At 46.5% G+C, this 14111-nt stretch overlaps 1 protein-coding gene across 2 annotated transcripts in view; it reads left to right on the top strand.

Annotated features, from left to right (window-relative positions):
• Window positions 1–991: 991 nt before the first annotated feature.
• Window positions 992–14111, top strand: part of CTBP2 (C-terminal binding protein 2) — a 231923-nt gene continuing 218803 nt past the window's right edge. For both annotated transcript variants that reach the window (XM_045025959.1, XM_045025961.1), the window contains exon 1: window positions 992–1402. The gene's annotated coding sequence lies outside the window, so the exon portion shown is untranslated. The remainder of the gene's footprint in view (window positions 1403–14111) is intronic.

Below are 14111 nucleotides of genomic sequence, written 5' to 3' on the forward strand. Positions count from 1 at the left end.
CTTCTTTTCTCACTTAACTGGCTAAACACTGGCTAAGTCAAAATTGGCTAAACCTTCCCCCCGCAACTCAGGCAAGGAACACACACGTGTCAGCTCCCAGGGGAACGAGGGGGGGCAGTAGCTGCGGTTGAAAAAAGAGGGTTAGTAAATAAAGCGCCTTCTTAACGCTACTATGGCTGCTGCGACCCACCAGTGCTAAACAGTCCGCACCGTGTGGTCTGGACGCCTCCATCCCCCTGCAGGGAAATTTCCGCCGGCGGAGGAATCGTTGCTGGGGTGGAGAAGGGAGCTGATGGCAAAGGCGGACAACATGTGGCACAGCGGGGCGGCGCAGGGGGACGGCAAGAGCCCCAGGACTCCGAGGCTGCCAGCTGGGAGGAGGGAGTCCCCCAGCTCCGGGCGCTGTGTGTTTGTGGCGGCGGGAGGGAGGCCCTCCGCTCCTGCGGATCCAGCTGGGACGGGGCCGGGGGACACACACGAGCCGCGCCACGTGGGGGGCCGAACCCCGCGATTCCACGTGGCTGGGAGGCGGTGGGATCCGGAGGGCAGGGGAGCCGCGCTGAAGCGCCGGGGGAGCGCGGGGCTGCCCGGCCAGGGACGAGCCTGTCTCGGCTCACGCTGGCGCTTCCCTTGTTATTTGTCTCCTCCCCAACTCGGCCACTTCCCCTAGTTTCCAACTTCATTGGTCTCGGGCGGGGGCGAAGAAAAGTGCAGCAGAGAGAGGCCGGCTCCCTCCGTGCGGCCCCCCGCCCCCTTTCTTTCTCCTTCCCCTCCTTTCTTCCTCGCTGCGCCTGTTTGCACTTTAGCGGATCCACGAATCCCCCCGAGAGCGCCTATTTGTAGTGAAGAGTAGCTGGAGGGGGCGAGGCCGGCCCATGTGGGTTTGTGTCATTGGTTTGCAAAGAGAGACCCCGCCTATTGCCCAAAAAAAAAAAAAAAAAAGGCGAGCGAGCGAGCCCCTACCTTTCCCATCCACTCCGCACAGAGAGGCGGGGAGGCCGGTGCCGAGCCCTTCCACCCAGCGCCGCGCGGCTGGAGCAGCCGCCAAGGACTTTTCAGTTGTTTGGGGTTTTTTTGGTGCTTCTTGTTGTTGGGTTTTTTTTTAAAGAGCCAAGTTGAAATTCGCATCCTCCTCGCTCCCGCGAAAGATTCTTTCCCGGGGCTGCGGCTGCCCCCATCCCCACTTGGAGCAGCAGCTCGGAGGAGGAGGGGATTAAGTTTGTGTGTGTGTGTGTGTGTGTGTCATTTTAAGGTGGATCTCAGGCAGCGAGAGCCCTGGAGGGAGAGAGAGAGAGGGGAGGCGATCGATAAAGGGAGAGATGCGGCGCTGAGAGGAGAAGGCTGCAGCCGCTGCTAGCTGGGGGGGCTTTGCTCCCTGTGGATATTTGGAGCCAAGGCAGAGGTAAGGGGGAAGCGGCGGGGGAGGGAGGATATTTGCAATGAAGGGCTGGGTTGGTGTGCGCGCTCTCCCTACCTGCAGTCTTAATGTTTGTGCCCGTGGTGGTGTCCATGTGTTTTCGCCTCACTGCGCCACACAGAGCGGGGGGGGGGGGGGGAAGGACAAGGGAAGCCTGAAATATGAGGACATCTTTGGTCATATCCCCCCCCCCACGCGCTTTAATCCGCCTGGAGAGCGCCCCTGCTCTACAGATCTATTTACAAATGTACGGAGGCGGGGATGTTTGCAGGTCTAGTTGCTGAAGGATGCAAAACTACCAGATCCAATTAGAACCGGCGGGGTGGGTGGGTGGTGTGTGAAAAATATTTCCCCGTGCCAGGGGTGTGTGCGCGCGTTCGGTGTGTGATTGTGCTGATTATTGTCTTGCCTTGTGTGTGCGTAATGCCCTGCGATTGATCATGCATGGGTGTGATGCAGACTTCGGAGCACGCAGGGACAAATATGGGCCAGTGGCTCAAGCCAGAGAGCGAGTTCAAGCCGCCAGAGGTAGTGCGCATATATATATATATATATATATTTGTTCGCGGGGCGGAGGGGAAGGGAGAATGGCAAATCTTTAAATTGCTTCTCTCGCCCTCTCCAAATCTCCCCTTTCCAAGAAGCTCCCCCGGTGCAGCCAGAGAGTAAGTGAAAGACGTTAAATGAGGTGAAGTGGAAATCTTTTGTTTTGCTGGGCTCTGCATTGTTTACTTAGTGCTGAGTATGATGGACAACATCTGCCAGCAGATTAGCAGGGTTACCCGTGGTTTGCAGGGCTGCCAAAGTCTCAGCCACGACAAGGGAGGGGGAGGGGGGGGGCGAAGGAGAGACGTTTCTCAGCCTTTAATACAGCCTGGCCTGGGACTTCCTCCTTTTGCCCGCACGCTGGAGCCTGCACTTCAAGTCTCCTTTCCTCGCGCACTTTTCGGGTGCACTTCAAGCCGCAATCGGAAAGTTTGCCTGGTGCAAACAGTCGTGATGCTAACAATGGCAGAGTTGGGTCGTGGTGGGCGTGGCGCGTCGCGGCCCCTTTATGCATAATCCGCCAGGAGAGTAACGTATTGATTTGGGTTTGGGGGCTTGCTGGAGGCTGTGCAAAGTGAACGCGTTTGGCGGAGTGTATAAAACAAATACTTCCCGAGTTGGGGGAAGGGAGGGGGGGCATGAGCAACTGGAGGGAAATCCGGTTCATTGGCACAGGCACTCTGGAATCCATCGAGTTTGGAGGGGAAAGCCCAGGGCTTGTAAATACGACAGACACCTTCAATCGGCTTCGTTCTGGAGGGTGGACTGAAAAACTCCTTTCCAAGGCAGCGTCCTGATTAATTTCCTTGTAACGTTGCAACGTAATGCAACACTTCTCACCCCGCATGGATCCCTAAAGCGATTGGAAAGCTGGTGCGCCTGCAGTCTAGGGTAGAGCCGACCAAAACATCCCTCGTCTCCATGAAACGTACTAAGCCTAGAGTGGGGGTGTTTGCAGAATAAGGTTTCTTATTCAATAACTGGCACGTAGTTATCAGTGCTCGGCGTTCAGCATTTCGGCGTGCCTGCGTGTGTCAGTTTGTGCCTCACAGTCTGCTGTGTGTATTATTTAGAAGCGATCTTGATTGTTTGGTATTTAATACCCCTGACTATCCTCAGCAGCCTCAGTAACCATCTTTTAGTGCTGTTGAAATGAAAATTAAGTACAGTTTTCCAGAATGAAATACCTGAACGCTTTGGAAAAGGGTTTCACCTTTTTGATAAATAATGCACTGAAGAATTAAAATGCAGATCAGTCACTGTAGCAATTTCTCTGGACACATTCGGGGTTTTTGCATTTATATATAATATTAATCATCTTCTCTGGACATGTCTTTTCGAAGGAAGCACAATTATTGCATTTGCTTCATTTAACTTGTTTGTATTACAGCAGCAAAGTTTGTGTGTTCTTTTGCACTGTTTTGTACAATAGAAGCTGCTTTCTGTCCCACTGTACACTAAGGTTCACACATTATTGGAATTATGTTCCATATAAGATCTGCCTGTGTTTTGTTTTTCTTGTGTGTACTCACTTCAACTGTTATAGTCCTAGGAGAAAATAAATCTTTTTTTTTTCATGTAGTTTCCATAATCTTTGGACAGTAAAATACCATTTTAGGGTGGGTTTTTCTGTTGCTTAGGGTTCCTGCTTATATACGTGGAGCTTTAAAACAATTTTATATTGTGCATTAAAACAAAATTGTGTCTCGGTCTTTACAGAGCAGCAGTGTGTAAACATGTGCTGAAAAAAGCTAGTTACTCTGTATAATTGAGCCTGAAAGAGCTTGTTCTTTTAACAAAAACTAACTAGACATGGAGCTGAAATAAAGAGTAGTCTTTTGTCTTTCAACAAGATTGCACCCCTAAGGTAAATCCTGGATGTGGCTTAATGTATTACACTTCGCCTGAAACTGTGATGCTGTCCTTTTTATTACACCAGGAAGAAAGTGTAAGGAGATAAAGATTTCAAAATAAAACAAGACAAGTCATTTCTTCTTTCAAATATACTTAGTTGCCTGTGAAGTTGCATGCAACCAATGAATACATTCAGCCCTAATTAGACCACTTTAATTGTTTACACATGACCAAATATAACATAACTGAACAAAAGAAATAAACATTTACGGTTCTGTAGGGCAGTGAGGGATATTTTATATATATTGATCATATATTTTTGGTGATATTAGTGAAATACATAGAATAAAAGATGTCCAGTGCTTATTAGCCTCTGTGACCAGTTATTTCCAAAGGGAAGGCAGTTTATCAATTGGCATAAAAAAGTGCAGTTATTGTAGATTTGTAGAAAAAAGTGCTGTACTTTTTAGTTTGTGCAAGCTTAGTGAATAAAGTAAATGGCAGACAAGTTGTCTAATGGCAGAATATTTTTGTTAGTCTTTTCTTCACCGGATAACGGCGATGCCCGCTTTACCATTCTTTAAAGGTTGCTTCAATAAGCAAAACTGAAGACAGTCTCATTATAGGAGTATATGCTCAGAATACTATGAGGCATTTATGATTATACAGGTGATTGTTGTAACACAGGCATGTCACCCATACTGCAATAAACAAATATTTTTAGTGGTTTGCGTGTGTTTGTAAACTTTTAGTACCACAAAGCTGATTTGTCTTCAAACTTCATGGAGTTGCCAAAGTGAAGTGATTTGCACAAACAGCCGTTTCATCTTAAATAAGGGCTAATATGTTTTATTACTAAACTTCTGACCAAACAGGTGGCATAAAGTGGCTATAAATGGTAGTATATGACATCTTATTAATAATTGATATAATCTATGAAAAACTTGTATTATTAATGCAGGGCAATATTATTAGACAGGAACTCTTAATTTTGAAGGCTTTGTAAACACTTGTTTGTTATTAGCAAGGTGTAGGGGTTTGCTTTCATGGTTTTACAAATACACATTAATTAGTAAAAATTATTATCTATGTAGTTATGTGGTTAAGTGTCTTCACTTTCTTGTATCATCAGTGGCTACATCTTTCTTTGCATTCTGATTTTTAGAAATAATTTCTAAAATGGAATCAAATATGGTTTATCTAGTGAGGGAGGTAAAATGTACATGTTTAGAAATAGAATGCAGTCACTTTAAAAAAATAAATAAATAAAGTTGACCGTGGGATTTAGGAAGTAAGTAGTTTGTCAGCATAGAGAATTTTTCTTGTGAAACTTCATAATGTAAAATGATGCCATTTTTTCTTTTAAATGATGAATTTATGTCTTACAATCAAACCACCAGGCTTTTAAAGCTAGTTTTCTTTATGGCATATGCTATTTAGAATCCATGAGGTTCAGCCGAATAGGATTCCTGACACAGAATGACATCCTGCAGAGATCTAACACTAGAATGCTATTTGCTAACAGTGCATTCCTATCATGAATCAGTTTTGAAGGCAAAGTTGTACCCTTTGCACTTATGCTTTTCCTAAATGGAAAATTTTTAAAGGAGTTTACAATAATGGTAGAATGGTGGCAGTAGCTTTCATTTTTAACACTGTCATTTCAGTATAGAGAAGTTGTCACCATAATGTATGTGATCATGGCCTGGGTCCCAGTGTTAATAATCTTTGTATCAGTAAAAACATCAACCTAAATGTGCTGTGTCCTAGACTGGCTACAAATACACATTCATTAAGTCTGTGGCTGGTGAAGGAAATTTGTCTGCCCGACTGGATACAGTTGAAATAACACTTCTGCAGTTCAGCTAGTATTTCAGTAAGAATGTGCACAACACAGTTTTTGAAAGTAATTAAATCAAGAGTTGCTTGACACATTGGAAAGGGTAAGTTAGTTTTAACTAAAAGTGACAAAGTACAATACATTTTTTTGGATGGCTTGTACCAGCCATGTAAAGTTAGAAATGACTTGTGCCAGAGTAGTGAAAATGTGCTCCTATAAACTTACACTATTAAAAACTTTGCTATGGGCATGTTAAAATACTGGAGTGTGATACTGTTGTGAAAAATTGTAACAGCCTGCTAGGTCTAGCATTTTATATTTGTTGAGGATTCCTTAAATTATACTATATCTGAACTAAGTTAAATAATTGTGGAATATAATAAGTAATGATGCTCTTTCCAAAACAGATATTTTCCTAGATCTTTGATGCTAATTTTGATGGAATATGTGAAAGAACTGGGTGAAAGTTCTTTTCTAATATATTCACAGCGTCATTTGTAAAACTGCATTTGATTATTCATCACAGTTTCAGAATAGTATTCTGAAGGATTCAGTGTGTCTTTAGTTTCTGATTTAATGGAGACTAAACAAATGTGATCAGTGGCTTTTCAATGATAACACTCTTAATATAGGGTCTGTCCTTGCTCCCATTGAAGTCCATACTCCCCATGGATTTTTAATAGAAGGATCAGGCCCTTCAACCTTTTTGTCCCAGCTGCACATCCTGTATAAATACATACCTGTCATTTAACTCTTTTTATGTAAATTACTATTCCACTAAGGGCATTTTGTTTTTAGGCTCTGAAAGGAGAAATGACATGAGGATTCACATATGCATACAGAATGTGCAGTAGGGAGAGAGCAGGGCCATTGTTAGCGTGGAATGAGCATAGCAGAAAACAAGGGGCAGTTTAATCCCTCTTCGTTCTGTCTGTAGGGAATGGGGTGAAATCCTGGTTCCAGTGAAGTCATTGAGCATTTTGTCACTGACTTCAGTGGGACAGGATTTCACCCTAGGAATTATAATTTTGTTGACAGGTATTTGTACAATGTTACCTGGTGCTTTAAATTCTGATTCAGAAGCCCACTCTGTCACTTTCATGCATATGTAGTTCAAAATGAACGTGAAACAAACAGAAGAAGGAATAAGAGACAAGTATTTCCATTGCAATCAGTGATATTCTTCCAGCAGTAGAGAGGGGAAATAAAAACAGATAAGATGGGCTTTAAGGGGAAGGCTGAAAAAAAGAAAATTAAAGATAAAAGTGAAATATCCTGTGGGGTGAAATGAAAGTCACTGAATTGAGGCCTTGAAGGCTGAATCTTCTGTTTATTGACATTGAGCAAGGTGGGGAAGTTTGCATCATCAGTGTGCTTCAGCCCCACCAAGGTGAGAATATCTTTCAGTGTGAAAAGATGGTGTGGTCTCCATGCCTATTCATGTCTTGGCATTTCTGATGAGACTGCCAGAAAGGGGCCAGACAAAAACTCCCCTGGAATCCAGTTGTAGTTTTGGGTGTGTAAGGACAGCAGGATCAGGTTCAAAATTGGCAAATTTATGTCAGTTGTGATGGTGGATTTTATGATGCTGATGCCCGTCCACTGGGAGTTGGACCAAGAACACAAACTCATTTCACACGGGCCACCATTCTAGTTAGGAACAATCCTGCTTGTATACATAACGATATAGTTCAGGGGTCTCAAACTCAAATGACCCCGAGGGCCGCATGAGGACTAGTGCATTGGCCCGAGGGCCGCATCTCTGACACGCCCCCTTGCTGTCCCTGGCCCCACCCCCAATCCACCCCTTCCATGAGGCCCCGCCCCTGCCCTGTCTCTTCTCCACTTCCTCCCCTAAGCGCGCGGCTCCCCGCTCCTCCCCCCTCCCTCCTGGAAAGTGCTAAGCGCCACCAACAGCTGTTTGGTGGCTTGGCGGCGGGGCACTTAGGCGGCGGGTCCCGGAACGGAAGGGGCCCCCCGCCGCCGAAGACCGGGCTGCGCTTCGGCGGCGGCGGGTCCCTCTTTTCCCCACCCCGGCCGGTCCCGCTTCCCACCCCGGCCCCGGCGGGTCTCGCTTCCCTCCCCCACCCCCCGGCCCGGCCCGGCCCCGGCGGGTCTCGCTTCCCTTCCCCACCCCCGGCCCAGCCCCGGCGGGTCCCGCTTCCCTTCCCCCCCCCCCCCGGCCCGGCCCCGGCGGGTCTCGCTTCCCTTCCCCACCCCCGGCCCAGCCCGGCGGGTCTCGCTTCCCTTCCCCCCCCCCCCCCCCCACGCCCCCCCCCCCGCTTCCCCCCCAGGCCCCGGCCCGGCCCCGGTGGCTCCCGCTCCCCCCCCCCTTACCCGAGCTCGTCTCCGGCGAGGGCTGAGCTTCGTCCCGCTCAGAGCCGCGTGGTGAGGGGGTGGGGCTGTGAGCTCCACGCCGAGCGCAGCGCTCAGCCCAGAGCTCCCAGCCCCGCCCCCTCCCCACGCGGCTCGGATCGGGGCGGGGCTCAGGCGCTTGGACGGAGACGCGCTCGGGTAAGGGGGGTAAGGGGGGGGGGGAAAGGCTCCAGGAGAGGGGCGGAGGCGGGAGCCTCCGCTTTTCTCTTGGGGGCCCCTGCGGAGCCCGGGGCAAATTGCCCCCTTTGCGCCCCCCTCTGGGCGGCCCTGGGGAGCTCCGCGGGCCGCAGGGAAGAGCTCCGCGGGCCGCATGTTTGAGACCCCTGATATAGTTACTCTTTTCGGTGTTTTCTACCCACATGCATTATACTATGGACTGTTTGCTTGTGAACAGGCTCTGTTTACCCAGGATTAAACATCTGTTTCTGTTTTTGCCCCACCCCCACCCCTGACATCATAATCCTGAGTGTGTGATGTCACCTAGTTTATCATGGTGATGTTGCAGACAGAAGATTATGACTTATCTTGGGAGAATAAACAGCAAGGAAAGACAAACTCTTAAACAAAATCCTGCTTTCGTCTTTTTTACTAAAGAAGTGGGAGTAAATGTAGACCGCATAAGGCTGCAGATAAGTAAATGTTCTGAACTAGAATTTGTTACAACTTTTTCAGGAGACCATCAGCACCTCTTTAAAAGTCTTACTAGTTCATGGCTGTGCAATGCTTTGAAAAGTATACATTGCTGTGTAAGTGGTAAGTGTTGTCTGTAGGCCACATCCCTTTCTCAGCACACTGCCTGTGCAACTGGGCTATGCATCGTGTTCCACTGTTTTGTGGATGATGTGTGATTGTGCGGGTGATGGGAGAGAATCCTTTTCCATTCTCCCAGGCCATGGAGCCCTCTATAGGAGCCCTGTCAATGTATGTCTTTTGGGCACCTTTGGGTCTGTGTACTTGCACATTCAGTGGCGCCGCTTCCATTTCCTTCTCCCCTATCCAGTGTGAACAGATGATCTGCTGCTGCTGATTACAGCTCCGTGGTACACAGGAGGTTTCCATCCTTATGTCGCCTCTGCCAAACATACATTGAACAATATTAGTTCCATTGTGTTCAGGCCCCTCTGTGCCTTGAAGGTAGGGGTTGGGTGCAAATTTGCTTCTCTGTGCTACATTTAAAGCCCTGCTTGCAACAATTGTGTTCAAACTGCTGGATGAACTTTGCTATATATTGCTCCCTTCAGATTACAAATTATGGGGCTGATTTTGGTTGGATAACTTGATCTGGGAAGTATCAGAGGGGTAGCCGTGTTAGTCTGGTTCTGTAGAAGCAGCAAAGAATCCTGTGGCACCTTATAGACTAACAGACGTTTTGCAGCATGAGCTTTCGTGGGTGAATACCCACTTCTTCGGATGCAAGTGGTGGAAATTTCCTGGGGCAGGTATATATAAGCAAGCAAGAAGCAAGCTAGAGATAACGAGGTTAGATCAATCAGGGTGGATGAGGCCCTGTTCTAGCAGTTGAGGTGTGAAAACCAAGGGAGGAGAAACTGGTTCTGTAATTGGCAAGCCATTCACAGTCTTTGTTTAGTCCTGAGCTGATGGTGTCAAATTTGCAGATGAACTGGAGCTCAGCAGTTTCTCTTTGAAGTCTGGTCCTAAAGTTTTTTTGCTGTAGGATGGCCACCTTAAGATCTGCTATTGTGTGGCCAGGGAGGTTGAAGTGTTCTCCTACAGGTTTTTGTATATTGCCATTCCTAATGTCTGATTTGTGTCCATTTATCCTTTTCCTTAGAGACTGTCCAGTTTGGCCGATGTACATAGCAGAGGGGCATTGCTGGCATATGATGGCATATATTACATTGGTGGAAGTGCAGGTGAATGAACCGGTGATGTTGTGGCTGATCTGGTTTGGTCCTGTGATGGTGTTGCTGGTGTAGATATGTGGGCAGAGTTGGCATCGAGGTTTGTTGCATGGATTGGTTCCTGAGCTAGAGTTACTATGGTGCGGTGTGCAGTTGCTGGTGAGAATATGCTTCAGGTTGGCAGGCTGTCTGTGGGCGAGAACTGGTCTGCCACCCAAGGCCTGTGAAAGTGTGGGATCATTGTCCAGGATGGGTTGTAGATCCCTGATGATGCGTTGGAGGGGTTTTAGCTGGGGACTGTATGTGATGGCCAGTGGAGTCCTGTTGGTTTCTTTCTTGGGTTTGTCTTCCAGTAGGAGGCTTCTGGGTACACGTCTGGCTCTGTTGATCTGTTTCCTTATTTCCTCGTGTGGGTACTGTAGTCTTGAGAATGCTTGGTGGAGATTTTCTAGGTGTAGGTCTCTGTCTGCGGGGTTAGAGCAGATACGGTTGTACCTCAGTGCTTGGCTGTAGACAATGGATCTTGTGGTGTGTCCGGGATGGAAGCTGGAGGCATGAAGGTAGGCATAGCGGTCGGTAGGTTTTCGGTATAGGGTGGTGTTGATGTGACCATCACTTATTTGCACCATGGTGTCTAGGAAGTGGACCTCCTGTGTAGATTGGTCCAGGCTGAGGTTGATGGAGGGGTGGAAGCTGTTGAAATCGTGGTGGAATTTTTCCAGAGTCTCCTTCCCATGGGTCCAGATGATGAAGATGTCATCGATGTAGCGTAGGTAGAGAAGGGGCGTGAGTGGACGGGAGCTGAGGAAGCGTTGTTCCAGGTCGGCCATAAAAATATTGGCATATTGTGGGGCCATACGGGTGCCCATAGCGGTGCCACTGATCTGGAGATATATATTGTCAGCAAATTTGAAATAGTTGTGTGTGAGGATAAAGCCACAGAGCTCACCAACCAGGTGTGCTGTGGCATCATCAGGGATACTGTTCCTGACAGCTTGTATTCCATCAGTATGTGGGATGTTTGTGTAGAGAGCCTCTACATCCATGGTGGCCAGGATGGTGTTTTCTGGAAGGTCACCAATGCATTGTAGTTTCCTCAGGAAATCAGTGGTGTCACGGAGATAGCTGGGAGTGCTGGTAGCATAGGGTCTGAGTAGAGAGTCTACATATCCAGACAGTCCTTCAGTGAGAGTTCCAATGCCCGAGATGATGGGGCGTCCAGGATTTCCGGGTTTGTGGATCTTGGGTAGTAGATAGAATAACAGGGTCTTATGAATAGAGCAGGTTGAAAAAAATCCAGGGGTGGGGAGAAGTGTCGGTGGAAATGCTGGCAAATTTGACCTCATTTGTGCTCTGTTGTGTTTTGTATATGCCTGGCTTTTGGTTTCTGAATTTTCCACAGGATTATTTTAAAAAATTAATTAAATAATTAAAAATGAGAACACTTTTGAGGAAGAAATACCACCATATGACTAAGCTGACCTGATAGAGAATTTGCACATAGATATGAACTTTTCAAAAGGTTAACACTGGTTAGATATGCAGTTTTGGTTTGGGCCCATCTCAGCTGGTAACATGACATTTGCACATAGAGACTATATATCACATGAATATAAAAACCACGGTTAGCTGCATAACCGATGGTTTCTCCCCAGTAGCAAAGCTGTGGTGACCTAGAGGATATCTATTAGTGGTGTACCAGTTGCTTCTCTCATTCCCCTTAGTGTAACAATTTGCATTAAAAAATTTATAACAAAGAAGAGAAGTATTTCTTTTCAGCACAGGAGAGTATCTTTAATAGCTGCATTAAGCTCCAAAAATTTACTTGTAAAACTCCTTTCAGTTCTGACAATAAAAGAACAGAAATTGTACGTGTACTGAGTATCTCATGTAGTAGCAATATGGTCTTTTGAAAAGGGTCTGGGAGTCAGGAGACTTAGATTCTAATCCCAGTGTTGCTATTCATTTGCTCTGTAACATTGTTCGAGTCACTGGTTGTTTAGATTGTCTGTCTGTGTCTCTCTCTCTCTCTCTCTCGCATGGGTTGGTTCAAACGAACGTTTTTTACCTTAAATTTATAGACTGCTAAATAATTTGAGGTACTTAACACATTTGTAAAAGTTTGTGAAGTGTCTGGACCCTCCCCATGTGTGTGTTCAAGCATATGAACATTTGTGGTTTACCTGGGGACAGATGTGTGGGGAGTATCCAGATTAGCCTTTACAAATATATTAAGTACCTTGAGTTATTAATTTGAGGTAAAAAACTCTAGTGTAGACATACACTGTGTCTTCATTCAGGCGTAGCATTATGGGGCCCTTATCTCAAATGGGGCTTATTCAGTAGTAGGTTCACTTCCCAAAGGATGTTCCATCAATGGAAACTTTGCCTCACTGGGTCACGCAGTCTTGAGTCCTGTGTGTTGCTGTAAGTATACTTGTTTTACATTCCATTATGTGCTGCACAGAACAGTATACCCCTCTCCCGCTTTGCATGGAGCCCTTTCTGTTTGGTGCGCTGGTGAGAGCAGGGCACTGGGCCACAGGTTGGAAAGTGTTTAATGAATTGTGAAATTGTATACTTGGAAAAGTGGTTTCAGACATGTACGCGGGGAAACTTGTGTCAATCTTGAGTCTTACAAAACCACTTTTAAAATGTTTTTGGTCAATCGGAATGAAACAATCTTTTGCGATACCTGATCTTTGGAAAGAGTGAAAGTAAACATCAGGCAGAAATAAATGCTGTTTGGGGACTGAAATGTAAATTCAGTTTAAAAAAAAAAGAAGTAAATAATGGATTTTAATAATTAAGTAAGTTTTTAGGTTTATTTGTTGGAAGTGAATCTTCCTTGACTCTCAAAAACACAGAATTAGGGCAGTGGCTGTGACAAAGATCATGCACAGTTTGAGCATTGTGCTTCAGTGGAGCCTCATTTGGGTTCTGTGTGGGCACAAGGGTCCGTCTCTGCTGAGTCAGTTGCAAGATTGGAGGCTCCTAGCTTCACCCCTCTCTTTGAACGTCCTTTCTCACAAGGGACATTGTCTCATTTGGACAAAAGTGTGAAACGGACCAGAGGTGACTGTTAGAGATTTAAAACAAATAGATATTAGAATAACCCCAGAGACTTGATTTTCAAATACAGGACTCCGCAGTCGCTCTAGCATGTGTAAACTTGTGTAATGTTGTCAAACAATCAATTGCTATTTATTTGCAACAATGCATACCAATTATTACTTAACTAGACCCCTGAAGCAGTGTGGTTAGAGAATGTGTGCAGTGGAGACCTAATGTTTATGAGAAGCCAAGTGCTTTAACGAGACTGGGAATAATGTGGAATGATTCGCTGTTACTAAAAATAACTACTATTAAATGGATGCTGTCCGGGATATTTTTAGGCCCTGATTCAGTTCTGAAAATACAGCTCTCTTCTGTGCTAAGCAAGTCTGCACAAAGCCACAGGAGACTCTAAAATTAGCCTTCCTGGGTTTACTTAGGCCATGTCTACATTTACAAGCTGCTTTTTTGTTTTCTAAATAAAGAGGCAGCAGGGTTTTGTGGGGAGGAAAGAGCCAATGGAGAATAAGAGGTTGGACCATGGAAAGAGATGCCCAGTAAAGGCAGGACAAGGAAGGAGCTGGCAACAGCGACTTTTTCTTCCTCAACCCCACAACCAACTTCAAAGAGAGAGCAAAGCAACAGCCAAAATGGTAGAGGGGAGTATAGAATACCCACACTTCACCCATCAGCTTGGAACGGAGCTTTCCTCTACCAGGGTGAGGAGGAAAGGGGTTACAGTGCTCTGTCCTTCCACGATTGACAAAGCCTGGGTGATAGTCTTCCCTTGGTCAGCAGGAATGGGGTAGAGCCCTTCCCTCTTTCCTATCAGCTAGGAGGGAGGCAGTAGGATGCCTTGCTGTCTCCTGTTGCTTTTCTGGGATGCTCTGTCTCTGCCTTCCCCCTCCCAACCACCCAGCTGCGGTGGGGGTGGGAGGGATGGGCACTTTCTAGGGAATTGTTTTGGCATGCCCCCTGTCTGGGATCCCAAGTGCTGTAGGACTGAACTCTGGCTGACTGTAATTATGCATTGCTGTTGTAAAGCGTTCAGCTGGTGTTAAGACTTTTATGCTTCCCGTTGTATGGCCTCGAAAGGGGAAGTCCCAGGGCTTATAGTTGAAATGTGTCTGCTAAACCGCACAGCCCTACCAGTGCCTAATTT

This window comes from Mauremys mutica, chromosome 7 (assembly GCF_020497125.1).
Source record: "Mauremys mutica isolate MM-2020 ecotype Southern chromosome 7, ASM2049712v1, whole genome shotgun sequence".
Classification (NCBI taxonomy): Eukaryota; Metazoa; Chordata; order Testudines; family Geoemydidae; genus Mauremys; species Mauremys mutica.